General features: G+C 48.1%; 1 protein-coding gene across 10 annotated transcripts in view; it reads left to right on the top strand.

Annotated features, from left to right (window-relative positions):
• Nucleotides 1–1,190: 1,190 nt before the first annotated feature.
• GAPVD1 (GTPase activating protein and VPS9 domains 1) overlaps nucleotides 1,191–17,779 on the top strand; it is a 90,179-nt gene continuing 73,590 nt past the window's right edge. For 9 of the 10 annotated variants that reach the window (XM_055142460.1, XM_055142357.1, XM_055142418.1 and 6 more), the window contains exon 1: nucleotides 1,191–1,345. The gene's annotated coding sequence lies outside the window, so the exon portion shown is untranslated. Of the gene's footprint in view, nucleotides 1,346–9,781; nucleotides 9,801–17,779 lie in introns of those variants that run through there. The other variant, XM_055142041.1, reaches the window with a different exon arrangement.

Raw genomic sequence — 17,779 nt, 5'->3', positions numbered from 1 at the left:
AAGGTTTCTATGAATGCTCCCAATTCTAAGGTTTCTATGAATTCTAAGGTTTCTAAGGGTTCAGTCAGCATTTCAATATATCTGAATTGTTATGAAAAACCAAAATTTAAATTGTCAATCAGTGGTAAAAAGCTGTAAGGGGGGGTTGGGGGCAGAGAGGACGCTCAAAGGGCTGCAGCAAGAGTATAGCATGGGGAAGGCCCAGGTTCCATCCACGGGTCACACAGTGCCAGCATCAAGACCAGTGTAACTCAATACCAGGAATAAATTAACTTATCTTTCACCCTCACCGGGAAGGACCTCAAAAGCAACCAAACAAAAAAACTGTATGATTAAGTTTACAATGAATAAAATTTGATGAAACGAGGAATGGGAGGGGCTGGAGCAATAGTACAGAGGGGAGGATGTTTGTCTTGCACTTGGCTGATCCGGGTTCGATCCCCAGCATCCCATATGGTCTCCTGAGCACTGCCAGGAGTAATTCCTGGGTGCAGAGGTAGGAGTGACCCCTGAGCATTGCCAGGTGTGACCCGACAAAACAAAACAAAACAAACAAACAAATAAAAACGAGGAATGGGAAATAAGACGGAAGATCCTACTGGAGAGATTGCCCAGTGGGCTGATCACATGCTTTGCATGCCAGTCATCTAAGGCTGAATCTAAGGCATCTTCATGGTGCCCCCAGCACAGAGCCAGGAGTAGCTGCGGGGCGGGGTGTAGTCCTCCAAAGCCCTCCAAATAACTAACCAAACCCCAAACAAACAAAAAATGCCAAAACAATCACAAATGAACTACACCCCCCACCCCAAGCACCCTAAGCACCCCTGACAAATCCAGGTACCACTTAAAACAATTAGCAGCGCTTGGAACAGAAAGTGCGGGAGACTTGAATGGTGTGTGCTGGGCAGGCGACACCTGTTCCCCAAAACACAAACTCTCTAAATCGTTTTTCCTCTACCTATCTTGGCTTAGGAGGGCTTTTCCCATCCGAGAGGAACCGTAGGCGGAAGCGCAGGTATGTGGCGCAGAGCAGTTTCCGGTAAGCCGCGGCTCGGTTCCGCAGGAGGCGAGACCTCGCTAGCCTGGACTGGGTTCCGCGCGCTGCCCCCGCGGGCTCCGAACTACAAGTCCCAGAAGGCGCCGCGGCGCCGCGCACGCGCAGTGGAGTGGCGGCAGCGCCGCCGCAGGACGCAGGCAAGTCAGCTAGCGAGTGGCGGCGGCGGCGGCGGCGGCGGCGGCAGCGGCGGCGGCGGCGGCAGTGGCAGTTCGCGGCGAGGGCGACGGCTCCGAGGCCGAGTGGCTGTCGGGCGGAAACCTCGGTGGCCGCTTCTTCAGAATCCCGTCGGTGAGTGCGCGTCCACGGCCGTTCGGCCCCGAGCGCGCAGCGCCCCGCGGAGCCCCCGCGCTGCTCTGGCCTAGGGCCGCAGCCGCGCCTGACGGCCGCGCCGCCGGGGCCGCTTGACCCCTGGGCCCTTCCCTCCGGCGTCGGGGGAGGTGGGGGTGGGGGACGCCACCGGCCCAGCGCGGCGCGCGTGGACGCCGACGGGCCCCGGCCGCCCCGGCGGAGGGGGGGTGGGGGGTGCGGCGTGGGGGAGGGGCGGGGAGGGGGCCGGGCGGGAGTGGACGCGGGGTCCGCGTGGCGACGTGGACGGGGCAGCGGCTGGTGCCTCGCGCGCCGGCAGGTGGGGGGGACCCGCGTCCGGGAGGCCAGCGGGAGGGGCACTGCGTGGCGCGCGCCGCCCGGCGACTTTTGACAAGCTCCAGTCCCTGCGGGTCTGGGGTCAGGGGTCTGGGGTCCGAGGGCTGCCCGCCGGCCACGCACACACGCAGACACACACAGCCTGTACCTGGCACCCTGCCCGCAGCTGTCGGAGGGCCGGGGGCGAGAGGCAGTGGGTTCCTTCCCTCTCCGTTCCCTCCAACCTGCCTGATCTCTTATTGACAGAATTCACACGCGTGCCGCGGCGAGCCCGAGACATTGACAAGAGTGTGTGTGTGTGTGTGTGTGTGTGGGTGTGGGTGTGTGTGTGTGTGTAATTGGTAGGAACCCGGCAGGCCTGGTGGTGCTTGCTTGCTTCAGACGAGAGCTTTGGGCATCGGGAGAGGCCGTGGCTTGATTTTAAGATCGTGGCAGAAATCCGTTTGAGCAAGGCTGGCAACGAAAAAAATCATTTATCATTATTATTATAATTCTTAAGCCTGGGATTCACCAGTTCGGCGTTTGCAGTTGAGGGGCTCTTGAGCTACCCTGAGGATAACAGCCCCTTTGTTACTGGGTAACTGTAATCTGTCATTTCTTTTAATTATGAATGTAGACAGCAAAACCACAATAAAATTAGCGATCCCGGTGACTTTGTCACCCAGTAGCAATTAGGTGTTTCTGATTCATGTTTACAGTTGTTGCATATAGCTAAAATTTCCTTTATGTGTGTGTGTGTTTTTTAATTGATGGTGGTATTTGACTCTGTTAAATCTTGTTATTCAATGCGATAATACATCTACACTCGAATTACTGTATCAGGGTGTTGTTTTGTTTCGGGGAGCCACACCTGGCGGGCTCAAGGGCTAAACTCCCCTCCCGCCTGTGCTCTGGAGTCATTCCCAGCGGCTCTGGGGACCATGTGATGCCCAGGATTGAGCCCAGGCCTCCTGCATGCAAAGTATGCATTCAGCCCATTGAGCTAACTCTCTGGTGGCTTTATTTTGGTTTTGTTTTTGTTCAGTTTAATTGATTTTCTTTGTAATCTAATGTATTTAATTGTGTGTTTAAAAGTGGTCTGACTAGGAATCCACAGGCTTCCCCAGACTAATAGTGAGGTCTATGGCACAGAAAGGTTAAACTCTCTTGAAGCAAAATCAATTTCTTGAGATAAACCTGCCTTGAAGAATATTTGAGTCATTAGATATGAAAGAAGACTGGGGCAAAGAGATAGCACGGTGATGAAGGCACTTGTCTGGCATGCAGCTGCGACCCGGGTTTAATCCGTCGGAGCCCCAAAACCAAAAAAACAGACAAGGACTGTGGAGTGTGCCGGCTTGGCATGCTGGAGCCCTGGGTTCCAGCCCGGCACTGCGTGTCTCCTGAGCACCTCTTGCCGGGAGCTACCACCACCCACTGCCAGGTGTGGCCCCCAGGTTAAAAGCAAGAAAAACAGGAACAAAAAGAAGAGGCAGGGTGACTGTGTAGATGAAAGGCGGAATTTCCTAATTAGGGAAATAAAAGATTTGTCTGGGACAAGAGTAATGGTTTTCAGAGGTGGAAAAAGGACAGCTATTCCCTTCAGGGTACTGCAGAATCAGCAAAAGAGTTTGAGGAAGAAAGGGAAGTGCATACTTTGGCCTTTGGATGTTTGTATTTAGGAACCTCCTTGTTCCAAGTCATTGATGTCCGGTAACCCTTTGCTGCCTTGCTTTCTCATGGGTGCTTGGGGTGGTGCACCAGGTGGGGGCTGGGTGTGTGCTCTGGCCCTTTGTGCCGTCTCCTCGGCCCTTTGGTGGTTTTCTTTCAATTGTGTAGCTAGTCAGACTTTGCTTTTAGGCTACAGTTGGTGGTACCGGAGAAGGTGCAACTCCTATCATTGTGGAGTCGGGTGTGGGGTCAGGGACCATGCAGGAGCATTTGTTCCAGCCCCCTGCACTCTCTCCCCTGCCCTAGTCTGACTTGTAAAGGGAGAAAGAGAGTGAGAGAGCGAGAGCGAGAGCGAGAGAAAACTGTTTAATTAAAAAATAAAAAATTCTTATTTCGGGGGCGGAGGATGTCTTCCAAAGGGACAGTGCTCGGGAGCCACATGGCCACTCCCACCCTTACTTGACCTATGTTGTTCAGACTTGACAGTGCTCAGGGCCACAGGGGCCACACTGGCAGTACCCAGGGTACCATGTGGTGTTGAGAATGGAGCCTGGGCCTCTGCTTATGCTGGGGCTCTAATCTTTTCATGTATGTAAACATGCGGATTGTGGATTTGGGTCATTGGTAAGTTATGTTCTTGGAATTTCCATTTTCAGTTCTTCTAGTTTTGCTTCATTCTGGTGTCAGACTTAGACTGACATATCACCCTCAACATCTTTTCAGAGATGCGTGACTTGAGATTTGCACCTGTCTGTGAGTATGTGTCAGCATCTTGTGTGAGATTTTTTTTTTTTTTAGCCCTCTCTCAATTATTAGCAAAAACAAAAAAACACTGCAGCACACTTTTTTCTGGAAAAAGTAAAGGGAAAGGTGAGAGGGGTGTTTTGTGGAACGGGTGAGTGGTGCTGAAGAGGCTTAAGTGGGATGAACGCCCTGTCTCAGACTTTCACTTTGGAGAGGGCTCGCCCTTTACTCTGTCCTTTCAAGACCCTTTGTCATTCTTAGAGACCAGAGCTCTAGCCCTTGAGCTACAGAGTCCCAACCTTTTGTCATTCTTTTTTTTTTTTTTTGCTTTTTGGGTCACACCCAGCGATGCACAGGGGTTACTCCTGGCTCTGCACTCAGGAATCACCCCTGGCGGTGCTCAGGGGACCATATGGGATGCTGGGATTCGAACCCGGGTCGCTCACATGCAAGGCAAACGCCTACCCGCTGTGCTATCACTCCAGCCCCCCCTTTTGTCATTCTTCATGGCCTCCCACTTGCCTCATATTTTTTCTTTCTTCATTATTTTTCTTTTTTGGGGGGTTCACACCTGGCGGTGCTCAGGGATCACTCCTAGCAGTGCTCAGGGATCACTCCTAGCAGGATCCAAAAACAGGGGATCTAACCAGGGCTCCTGGGCGTGAAGAAAGTGCTGTGCTCTCTCTTCGGCCCTTCCCTATTCTCTATCTATGCATCTAATATATTTATTTTCATTCTCATTTATTTGGGTATGGGGGCCACACCCATTGTGCTCAGGGTCTGCCTTGGGCTCTGTGCCTGGGAGTCACACTTGGCGGGGCTCTGACTGAAGCAGGGGCAGCGAGCGCAAGGCAGGTGCCCTCCCTCCTCTGCTGGCTCTCCAGCTCCTGTGTAGAAGCTCAGCATTTTATTTATGGCCTGGGTTTTGTTTTGGAGCCACACCCAGGGGTGCTGGGGGTTAGTCCTAGCTGCTGCTGGATGGTAGAGGGTGTTTCTCCAGGAAGTGCGCACATTGCGGCCTGGGATTGAGCTGGGCTTCCTGCATGCAGAGCCCAGGCCCCGGCCCCTTGTGCTTCTCTTACTGTGTGCTTTAATCTTTGTCTCACTGCATGGAGTCAGCTCTGATCGAATAGGGATTTGGTTATTAACTCTGCTAGAACACTGGCTGGAATGCAACAGGTACTCAGTAAGTATTTGCTAAATTAGTAAATGGTCAGTTTACTGGGGTTAGGACTTTATTTCTAGGAATAAGCATATCCATTTTTAAATCTTGCCTATATATGTAGGCTGAATTGAATTTAAACCTTTCATCATGTTTTATGTATGTGTATATGTAGGTATGCATATATGTATGTGTGTGTATATATATGTAGCACTGTAGCACTGTCATCCCATTGTTCATCGAGTTGCTCGAGCGGGCACCAGTAATGTTTCCATTGTGAGACTTGTTACTGTTTTTGGCATATCAACTACACCACAGGTAGTTTACCAGGCTCTGCCATGGAGGCGGGATACTCTTGGTAGCTTGCCGGGCTCTCCGAGAAGGACGGAGGAATGGAACCCGAATCGGCTGTGTGCAAGGCAAGCCCTACCTGCTGTGCTATCGCTCCAGTCCGTATACATGTGTATATATGTGTATATATATGTTTATATGTATATATATGTGTGTGTGTATATATATATGTACATATTTATTTGGCTTCACTCAACAATACTCAGACTGTGCCCAATTCTGTGCTCAGGGGTTGCTCTATGTTTGGTTGCCCCAAACATAGCAGTGTTTGGGGATCATAAATGCTGGGATGTTGGAATTTTAACCTGGGTCTCCTGCATGCAAGTAGCTCAGCCTGTTGGACTCTATCTGACCCTTAGATATATATTTATTAACAAATATATGTTAAATTATTTGCAAGTTTTATAATGTAATAAGTAGCACTGTTGCACTGTCATCTGTTGTTCATCGATTTGCTCGAGCGGGCACCAGTAATGTTTCTATTTTGAGACTTCTTGTTACTGTTTTTGGCATATCGAATATGCCATGGGTAGCTTGCCTGGCTCTGCCATGCAGGTGGGATACTCTCGGTAGCTTGCCGGGCTCTCCGAGAGGGCTGGAGGAATGGAATCCGAGTCGGCAGCGTGCAAGGCAAAGCCTACCTGCTGTGCTAAGTAATTAAATAATTTTTTTGGGGCACACCCAGCGGTGCTCAGGACTTATTTCTGGCTCTCTGCTCAAGGATCTTTCCTGGCAGTGCTCAGAGACCATATGGGATGCTGGGGATGGAACCTGGGCTGGCCGCGTGCTACACACGTGCCTTACCCTCTGTACTGTTGCTCTGACCCTATAGAGCTACTTTAAGAGACTGGACTTTACTCTTTACTGCAGTACTGAGTAAAGCTGGAAATGGGCGCATGCTACCCCATCATGTCACAGCTCTCGGAAGGCAGCAAGAGTGGGAGATGGTATCAAAGGGGATGATAACTAGACTTACTGACTTCATAAAATTAGGAGCAACTCTCAAAACTGGTTTTGGGATGCATAATACAAGTGCTGAATCATATTTGCATCTTTCACTATTTATTTTTGTTGTTGTTGTTGTTGCTCTGTTGTTAGTTTTTGGAACCACACTTGGTAGTGCCACGTGGTGCCAGTGATCAGAACCAAGGCTTTGCTCATGCAGGGCTCTTCGACTTTAACCCATATCCCTGGCCCTGTCAATTTTTTTTAAATCTATAATTTTTATTTTTTGGGGGGGATCCTCTCAAGCATTGCTCAGGGTGCCTGGAGGCCAGTCCAATGATTCTTGGCCAATGCGGTCAGTGCTGAGCCCAAGGGTGCCGTGTGGGTGGGCTCTGGTGGTGTCTGGGGGCCTCCAGGGCCACACTGGCAGTTATGGGAGGCCTCCAGGTTGTACCCTATGATGCACGGGAGATCATCTCGTGCTGGGGATTAAATTTGCCTTGGCGACATGTAAGGCATGTGACTTTGTCATGTCTCTGGCTGCTCTGTAACTTTTTTTTTGTTTGTTTTTTGGGTCACACCCTGCGATGCACAGGGGTCACTCCTGGCTCATGCACACAGGAATTATTCCTGAGTGCTCAGAGGACCATATGGGATGCTGCGATTCGAACCCGGGTCAGCCACGTGCAAGGCAAATGCTCTACCCGCTGTGCTATCGCTCCAGCCCCACTGCTCTGTAACTTTTATTTTTTTATTTTTATTTTTTATGATGCAAAATTATTTTAATTTCTAATTTTGATTTTTAAAAAATATTTATTTATTTATTTATTTTTTAATTTTATTTTATTTTATTAAATCACCGTGTGGAAGATTACAATGCTTTCGGGCTTAGGTCTCAGTTATACAATGCTAAAACAACCATCCCTTCACCAGTGCCCATATACTACCACCAAAAAAAAAAAAAAAAACCCACACAGTACACCTCCCATCCCGCCCCCCCACCCCCTACCTTGTAACTGATAAGTTTCATTTTACATTCTGTTTACTTTGGTTACATTCAATATTTCAACACAAACCTCACTATTGTTGTTAGGAGTACCCCACTAGATTCAGACCTACTGTGAAGACAAATAAGGTTTTGAATTTCTGTACTTTAACAAGAAGTCCAGGGAAATTTCTTCCAGATATTAGATAATTGCAGGCTTGAAAACCCAATCTGTGGTCGTCTTAATATGGCGGCCACCGCGCCCTTCATCCCCAGAGAGAAAGAGGCGAGAGAGAGAGAGAGAGAGAGAGAGAGAGAGAGAAATACCTTTCCCCTCCCGGGCGGGTACGGGGCCGATGCTTAGTTCTCAGGCTGGAGACATTCTGCGAGGAGTTGCTCACACCGAAAGAGGTTTTGCTGGGTCTGGATTCACGCTTGTACAGCTGCGGAGAGGCCGCACATGCGTGTGACCCCCGGATCACCTCTAATTTTGATTTTTTAAAAAAATTTTTATTAGTGAATCACCATGAGGTACAGTTTGCTCTGTAACTTTGAAATACTGTTTCCCAAGTGTTTGAAAAATTAAAAGCTACAGAGAATTGCAAGAATGGTACAGCGAATACTTGTATATTGTTTACCCAGGTCTGGTAGATGTCAGCTGTTTTGGCGTGAGGAGAAGGGATGTTTACACGGGAGCCGGGGATGTAGTTCAGCAGTAAAGTACTGGCCATATATGTGTGAGGACCTGCGCTCAAGATCTGGCACTACAAAAGAGAGAAGAAAAAACTAAATTGATTTCTGGGGCCAGGAGGCTAGATGGCTCAGAGGGCTGGAGAACAGGCTTTGCATGCAGGAGCGCCGGGCGTGGTCCTCAGCGCCACTTGCCCCTCTCGACCCAGCAGCCCTGACTGTGACCCAGAACACAAGTGGGGTTCACCTTATTTCAGGCAAATAATTGTGAATTAAATGATAGTTGATGTATAGTCTCTCTCTAAATTTTTTTTTTTTTTGCCTTTTGGGTCACACCCAGTGATGCCCAGGGGTTACTCTTGGCTTTGCACTCAGGAATTACTCCTGGCAGTGCTTGGGGGACCATATGGGATGCCGGGGATCGAACCCGGGTCGGCCACGTGCAAGGCAAACGCCTTACCCGCTGTGCTATTGCTCCGGCCCCTCTCTAAATTTCTTATGTTGTTCCAGTGCTGTTCTCAGATATTGTTTTTTTCCTCCGGCCGTCTCTTCGTTGTTGGTGGTGGAGGTGCTGTGGGCACCAGCGGTCCCGTTCTCAGCCGACTGCCGTGCTTGTCCACTTAGCTGTGGCTCCCCCATGGGTTGTACATCAGGTGTGGAGCCAAACATACTTCCCTGGTGGGGGCTGTACTCTTGGGTGGTGATGCTGACGCACTTCTCCTGTAGTGCCCACACTCGTGTGGCCAGGCCACAGTGCTCGTGCATCTTTCAGTCGCATTTGTAGAGGGTTGCACCTCGTCTTTGTGGAGCCTGTGCACAGCTTGCTGCTGGTGGCTGGGACTTGTAGCTCTGTGCATCCCAGACACACAGTGTGGACCTGCCAGAACCTTGCTTGGCACGTGTGGTTCTACTAGGGGTCGAACTGGAGGCTCCAAGTCACAGAAACCCGCACCTCTGTTTTGGGTTTGTTTTCATTAAGGATTCTGCATTGCATTTAGTTGCCTGCTTGAATCTAGAATGGTTTTCCAGCCCTTTTGGGTCTAAGGACTGTAGGTGTTTTGTAGAAAGCCCCTGAGTTTGGGTTTCTCTAAATATTTCTTCATGATCAGAGTAAGGTTAAGTTTGTTTTTTAATTAGGGAAGGGGGAGGGGCATACCACTCCTGGCATTGCTCAGGGTTTACTCCTGGCTCTGTGTTCACGGATCACTCCTGGTGGGGTTCAAGGGATCAGTAGAGATGCTGGGATCAAATCTGGGTGGGTTATATACAAGGTAAGTGCCCTGCCCGCTGTACTATCTCACCAGCCTTTTCCTTTTTCTCTTTCATTCGGGGGTTTTTCGGTCAGTAAAATGGAAAGTGAGGGCGCAAGATTGTACAAGCAGCTGGGATTGCAGGATGGCTGAGAAATGCGCATCACTGTGGTGATAGTATGTGATCATTTGCCTCCCGGTGGATCCTCCCTGGCTGGTGCTCACTCCTGTTAAGTTCCTCCTAGGGAACCCGGAGCCAGTTTACTAAAGAAGAACCAGAGCGGCAGTGTGGGGAAAGGAAGACTTACGTGGAGCCAGCCGAAGGTAGTTGTAAATTCCTCCTTGGTTGTGTGCTAGCTCAGCGATGAGGCAGTAAGTTACTTGACTTTGCTACACCTGCCTTCTCTTTCATAAAATGGAGGCTTCCACCCAGTAATTGCCAGTTAGCTTTTGGTGCTCCGGCGCTCAAATATCTTTCACACTTGCCCATCTTGGTATTATATCCCTGGCTTTAAAAACAGGCTCGACTTTCCTGTTACTTTCTCAGCCACCATAACAGTTTTGTTATTTGTCCTTCCCCCAGTTGACTGGGATTTTTGAGCCATTTTCCCAGTGACCAGCGCTTACCTCCTTCCAAGGTGACATGACTTCATCACAGCTTTCTGGAAGCTGCTTTCTAACTTTTTTGGAGATCTCAGTGAATAATATTTAAAATTTGACGTTTAAAAACATTTTGTTTTCTGGGCTACTCTTGGCAGTGCTCAGGGGTTGCTTTCGGTGGTGCCAGGGACCCAACCTGACCCTCCCCCTGGCAAGCAAGTGCTTCAGACCTTTGTGCTCTCTCCTTGACCCAAATCTGGCCATTTACAAATGTGACATGCAGAGCTGGGGCAATAGTACAGTGGATAGAGTATTTGCCTTACATGTGGCCAACTGGGGTTTGATCTCCGGCATCCAATATGGTCTCTTGAGCACCCCCAGGAGTGATTCCGGAGTGCAGAGCCAGGAGTAACCCCTGAGCATTGCTGAGTGTGATCCAAAAAGACGAGAAAAAAAAAAAGTGATATCGGGGCCGGATCGATAGCACAGCGGGTAGGGCGTTTGCCTTGCATGCGGCTGGCCCGGGTTCGATCCCTGGCATCCCATATGGTCCCCCAAGCACTGCCAGGAGCAATTTCTGAGTGCAAAGCCAGGAGTAACCCCTGAGCATGGCTGGGTGTTACCCCCCCAAAAAAAAGTTATATGCTTTAAGTTAGTGTTATTTTAGGGGCTGGAGAGGATAGTATAGGGATTTAGGCTCTTGCTTTGCATGTGGCATACCCCGACTCATTCCTGGGTATCAATATATTCTCCTGAGCTCTGAGCCAGGTATAGTCTCTGGGCACTGCTGTTCGTGGCCCCCAAACAAAAAAGAAATAAAAATGGAAAAATTACTCGTAATGTTTGTATAAAATTTAAATGGGAACGTGAATATATTCCCAGTTGTAAAATGCTAAGAATTTATTTTCACTATTCTCCCTTTCTTCTTTCTTTCTCTTTCTTTCTTTCTTTCTTTCTTTCTTTCTTTCTTTCTTTCTTTCTTTCTTTCTTTCTTTCTTTCTTTCTTTCTTTCTCTCTCTCTCTCTCTCTCTCTTTCTTTCTTTCTTTCTTTCTTTCTTTCTTTCTTTCTTTCTTTCTTTCTTTCTTTCTTTCTTTCTTTCTTTCTTTCTTTCTTTCTTTCTTTCTTGTATTGGAGTATGGTTACACATTGCTGTAGGATTCTCCAAGATGCAGTTTGAGATACAATGTATTTTTTGTATGTGAGAGATATAAGGGGAATATCCGTGGTTTTGTTATGTGTTGTAGTGCTGGGTGTTGTAGCCAGGTTCTCCTGTGTACAATGCCAGGCACTTTACCACTGAACCACATCCTCAGCCCAGGACAGACTCTCTTAATTACTTCGAAAAACCAGTTCTCTTTTGTTTGTTTTGTTTTCGGGTCACACCCAGCAGTGTTCAGGACTCACTCCTGACTCTGCTCGGGCATCACTCCTGGCAGTGATCCCAGGCCCTGGATCATATGCAGGGCCAGGAATTGAGTTTGGGTTGTCTGCCTTGAAGACAAGTGCTTCCCCCCTTGTTCTGTCTTTCTGGCCAAGAAAAACTGGTTCTTGAAATAAGTTTTGTCCTGTTCAATTATTTATTATTATTATTTTGGTTTTGGGCTGCACTCCACTGTTCTTAGGGGACAATTTGGTACTGGGGATTGGATTCCATATGAGGCATATGTTCCAGCCCTTTGAACCATCTCCTAGGGCCTTTGGTTTCATTGTCTTTTTTCTTTTTCTTTTTGATGAACCACACCCAGCCAGTGCTCAGGGCTTCCTCTTGACTCTGCATTCAGGGGTCACTCCAGGCAGGGTTCAGGGGACCCTGTGGGGCGCCGGGGATTGAACCTGAGTTGGCCAATGTGCAATGCAAGTTCCCTGCCTGCTGTACTATCGCTCTGGCCCCCACTATGTATTTTTTAACATTGTTTTGACTAAACTCATGTCTGCATAGAATTATTTGCAGCTTTAACTCCTTCATAGTCCTCACTAAGAAATTTTCATTTGTAAATAGACGGATTAATGACTTCTATAATATATACGTATTATATGAAACTTTGGGTATGAGCATTTGATTAACATATATATATTTAACAATTTAACACCTGTGATGTTTATAGGCTTGGGGACAGCAGGACATGTCAGCAGTGCTGTGGACGGGGGACATGCCGTGCAGGGCATGTGAGCTGCTACTTCAGCCATATTCCCAGCCCCTTGATTCCTGGTGTTTAAAGTTATAGGTAATCAGTGGCAGGGGAGAGACCAAGATTATGATGGTGGTTTTGCCAGGGTGAGGCTTGTACTTTGGATGTGCTGACGCCTCAACTGTTTTCCCAAATGTGGGAAACTCAGCTGCATAATTTGTGGTAGCAGAAACTGTTGTGTGCACTTTCCTTGGGGGGAATAGAGGGAAACAGAATTTCCTCCTTTTTGCTTACCTATATTTTCTGATTTATTATATATACATATATATATATATTTTGGGGGGGCAAGGGGTATTGGGTTATACCTGCCAGTGCTTATTGCTTACTATTGCTTTGTGCTCAGGTATTACTCCTGGCTCTGTGCTTAGGGATCACTCTTGGCTATGCTTCAGGGAACATATACTGCAAGGGATTGAACCAGGTTGGCTGTGGAGCAAGGCACGTGCCTTAAGCCCTGTTCTATCTCTCAGGTCCTATTTTCTGATTAAAAAAAGTTTTGATGTTTTACTATGATTTTTACTATGATTTTGTAAAAAAATTTTTTTTAATTGGGGCCCAAGAGATAGTACAGCTGGTAGGACACTTCTCTTGGGTGCAGCAGACTGAGGTTAGATACTTGGCATCCCATATGGCCCCTGAGGCACTGCCAGGAGTGATTCCTGAGTGCAGAGTAAGCCCTGAGCACAGCAGAATGGCCCTGAGCACAGCAAGGTGTGGCCCCCAAGCAAACAAAAACAAAACAAATTAAAAAAAATATTCAGAGTGACAACTTCATTGATCCTAAAACTAAGATCCAATTTTTAAAAATTAAAAAATTTTTTTTTTGCTTTTTGGGTCACACCCGGTAATGCTCAGGGGTTACTCCTGACTCACTCAGGAATCACTCCTGGTGCTCAGGGGACCATATGGGATGTCGGGATTGAACCAGGTCGGCAGCTTGCAAAGCGAACACCCTCCCCTTGTACTGTTGCCCCGACCCCTGAAGTCCAGTTTTGAACTTGATGCAGTGGGTTAGAAGTGGTAACCATCTGCTGCTACTCTGAGTTTGTATAGTAATCCGAATGAATAAGTGGTTGAGCAAATGATTTGTTTCTTTCTTTTGGGGGCACACCTAGCGGTGCTTGGGACTATTCCTGGCTCTGTGCTGGGGAATGTGCCCCTGCGGATCACTCCTGGATTTGCTTTGGGGTCCGTGTGATGGCAAAGATCAAATCTGGGCCTTCAGAAACAAAATGCAGAAAGTCCATCTGCACTCCTTTGTTCGTTGTTGCACTATGTATAATAGCCAAAACCTGGAAACAGTCCAAGTGCCCCAGAACATATGACTGGGTAAAGACACCATGGTACATATAAACGATGGAATGTTACATTGCTGTGCAAAAAGATTAGGTTATGCAGTTTGTAACTACATGGATGAACCTGGAGAGTATCATGTTGAGTGAAGTTAGAGGGAGAGACCGACACAGATGATCTCTCTCATATGTGGGATATAAAGAAACATAGTAGGCGAATAATGAATACCCAAAGGCAGTAGAAAAGAAGAACATGAGAACTGGTCTTCAGTAGGAAAGTGCCCGCTGAGCGGCGGGGACATAGGGCAGGGATAGGACAGGGAAGAGACCACTGTGACAGTGGGGGAGGGAAGTGTTCGCTCGGGAGGCACAGTGGGTACCGAAAGGTGCTGGAGTGCTTTGCAGGAACCCCTGTCACTAACAGCACCGGAAACCGTCAAGTCTGAAATCTATTTAAAAATGTCTGTTGGGGCCAGAGTGAGAGCACGGTAGTTTGGCCACTTGCATGCAGCTGACTTGGGTTTAGTTCCCGGCCCGCTACGGTCCCCCAAGCCCACCAGTAGATCCCTGAGTGCAGAACCAGGAGAAAGCCTTGAGCAGAGCTGGCGTGGGCCACCCGACAGCCCCAGAAGTGCCTGCCACGGAGGCAGACTGATGGGTGGAGGGGGATACTAGTGAAGAGGCTGGTGCGGGAATAGTGTTGCCTCAGATCCAATCATGAAAAGCGCAGTAATTCTTGGTGACAAAATTAAAACGAAACTAAACAAAACTCTGGCCCTCGTTGTAGATGTCCTTGTGGGAACACCTGGCTCGGGTCAGATAGCACCCCAGGGTTGCAGTGTGCCTTGCATGTGGGAAGCCTGGGTTTGATCCCTGGTGCTGCACGGTCCCACGTGCCCTGAGCACTGCTGGGTTCATGTGACCTCAGTAACAGAAGAAAAACCCAAAGCCCGCTCTGATGTCCGCTGTCTCTAGTTTGAAGACGAGCCAGGTACCTGGTCCAGTAAAAGTGCTCTCATCTGTGCCCTTTCGTAGGCCACTCAGCACGGCAGGCCTTCACGCCTTGCTCAGGATGTCTGTCTGTCTGTCTGTCTGTCTGCCTGTCTGCCCGTCTGTCCCGTGCTTGCTGGGTCTCGCCCAGCCACTGCCAGCACGCCCACGCTGAGACCAGTGGGGAGCATGTTGCCAAACGTGTTCAGTCCTTCGCCTTCCCGTGAATGTTAAAACAGTAAACTGTTTTGCTAGTGGAAAAATGCAACAGGAAAAATAGTTAAATAATATTAACCTGTTTTCCACCCTCCTTTATGGTGTTTTTTGCCCCCCCCCCTTTCTTGGACGGGAGAATCAGAGTCTAATTATCTTCCCAATCTCTTACCCAAATATATATTTTATTCTTTTTTTTTGGCGGGGGGGGGGCTGCAGGAGGGGCAGGGTTTCACCCTGCAGTGCTTAGGGCTGTTCCTGGTTCTTTGGCCATGGTCACTCTTGGCAGTGCTGGGAGTGGGGGCCCATGTGCAGTGCTGGGGATCGAACCCGATTTGACCATATGTAACTGGACTGTTTCTGTGGGACCGAGGCTAAGTGATTCTATTTTTGACTCACTCTGAGCTCACTTCTTTCACTTTCTATGCAGAACTATGACCCATCTCTTCATTTTACTTCCATTATATATAAATCAGGACCACTGAACAAAAATTCATCAGCTCTTTTTTTTTTTTTTCTTTTTGAAGTAAACAGATTTTATTCAGAGGTTTTTTGAGGGAAGGAGGAAGGGATAAGTGGGAGAGAGAAGAGTAAGAGTAACACACTCAAGAGAGAACGAGGGCCTCTCCAAGGGTGGAGAGAGCCCCTACACACATCCTAGCACTAGACACAAAAGTATGAAAGTATGAAAGTACACATCTTAAGAGGGGAGATGCGGGCGACACATGTGCTCGGGCACCGCATGTGCTCGGCCACGTGGGTGCAAGGAGCACATGGGCTCAGGCAGCATATATGCCAATTCATCAGGTCTTAAAGTTATAGCACTTCATTGTGTCAGGGTTGTGATGGGTAACTGTTTTTTAATTTTTTGTAAATTATTTCATCTTTCATATTTTCTTTAAAAATTTTTTATTTAAAAATTAAAACATTATTTTTATTAAAAACATCATGATTTACAAAGTTAATTATAAAATTATTTCAGGCGTTTAGTGTTCCAACACACCAGTGTGACCTTCCTTCCACCAATGTCCCCATTTTCCCTCTCACCCCCAACCTGCCTCCTTAGGCACATAACAAATTTACTTTATGTTGGGGTATTTGCTTCTGATGGGAAATGACCTACTGAGCCTACTCATGTATGAGTTTTTGTTCTCTCATTGCAAAACATTGTCTTAATGCAATAGTAAAAGAGCATTGAACAATTTTTTGGCCTTATGTAAACTGATATTATTAAATTCCTTATTCTGTAGGGACATCTAAATTATTGATATCTTTTTTAAAAGCTAGGTTAATTGCTAATTTTGTTGTGGTTCAGGAGGTGCCTTTGAATCTTGCGGGGTGGGGGAGACACGTGACGATGCTTGGGAAACTGTTCCCTGCTCTGCCTCGGGGTCACGCCTTGGGACTGAGAGGGACTGCTGAGCTATCTGTCCTTTGGGCCAGGAGGTGCCTCTTAGATAGGGCACAGTCAGTACTAGCAGCGCTGTTTGAAGTTTGATTATGTTTATAATTTGATGAAGCACTACAGTCTGGTAAGTGTGATGAAATGGGCGTTGTGGCCTGCTGTCTGGATGGTTTCCTTAATTTTGAGGGTGGACTCTAGAATTCTGAAACAGGCTTTACCGGTATTACAGCTCAGCAGAACTGCAGCTGAAACTCAGTCCCTTTCAGCCCTTCTGTTTGGTGGTTGTGGCAGTCCATGTACGTGGAGCTGAGTTTATCCAGAGGACCAAGGCTTTGCCCAAGCATGTGGGTGGGGACATTGTCCTCAAGGTCTGTAGAGGAGTCAAGAGATTTGAGGAGCTCCTTTAGTTGATTTTATCTTTCAGTAGACATGCATGTTTCAGTGAGTTGTCATCAGTGATTGTTCGTGGAAGGATTAGATTTGCCAGTTATTTAATTTCAGTCTTGAGAAACTCAATGGCATTAATTTTTTGTTCGTTTTGGGACTGTTTCCAGGGGCTACTCCCAGCTTGGTGCTCAGGGGTCACTCACAAATCAGTGGTGCTCAAGGGTTTCTGGTTTCTGGGACCAAACTTGGGCCTCCTGCATGAAAAGCATGTGCTCCTTCCATTGAGCTGTCTCCCTGGGTCCCGTTTCATCCATTAGAAAAGTTCCTGATAACTTACTGTAGATTGTGTATGTATGTGTGTGTGTGTTTCTTTTGTGTTTGGCCATACCCAGTGGTGCTCAGGGCTTACTCCTGGCTTTGTGCTCAGACACTGCTACAGGTGGGGTTTGGGGAACCAACCCCATGAAGTGCGGGGGATCCAACCCAGGTTGGCCTTGTGTGAGGCAGGTACCTACATGCTTTGCCGTTGCTGCAGCCCCTAGGGTGGATGTTTTTCTATCATTTATTGTCTGTGGGAAATAAGGGGTTTCCTTTTTTCTTCTCTCCTTTCCCTTCTTGCTGTGAAGGCCAGGCTGGGGTTGCGCACACAGGGCTGAGGTGCTCCTTCCTACAGGTGGTGGGGTCGTTGTACTCTTGGATCTCGCCGCCGTCTCGTGCCTGCTGGGGTGCACACTGCTGGCGCTGCTCTGGTGGCCGCGAGCTTGTAGATCTTCCAGTCACCGTGCTCACCACGACCTGCGCACTTGAGTTGTGGGGCTCACGCGCATTTGGCTATGGTGTTGGGCGTCCCAGGGTGGAGCTCCAGGGCCTGTGCCTGGCGCATGTGAGTGACGTCAGGAATTGGATTCATGGCCACGTGCTTGCAGGGCGGGTGCTTTTAGCCCGTGAACCATTCCCCACACCCCAGGATGTAATTTTGCTGCCATTGAGGTTCTGCTTTTTTGTGGTTTTCTTGTTATTCTTGAACTGTGTCTAGAAATTAAGTATCGAATGCATTTAATTACCGTTGAAAATGTTCTCATCGTTAGTTCATAGATTTTTTTTTGGGGGGGGTGGGGAAGGGTCATATTCAGTGATGCTCAGGGCATACTCCTGGCTCTGCACTCAGGGATCACTCCTGGCACTGCTCAGGGGACCATATGAAATGCCAGGGATCAACTTGGTCT

This window comes from Sorex araneus, chromosome 1 (genome assembly GCF_027595985.1).
Source record: "Sorex araneus isolate mSorAra2 chromosome 1, mSorAra2.pri, whole genome shotgun sequence".
NCBI lineage: Eukaryota > Metazoa > Chordata > Mammalia > Eulipotyphla > Soricidae > Sorex > Sorex araneus.
The sequence above is the reverse complement of the archived record's forward strand: the minus strand, read 5'-3'. Positions and strand labels throughout refer to the sequence as shown.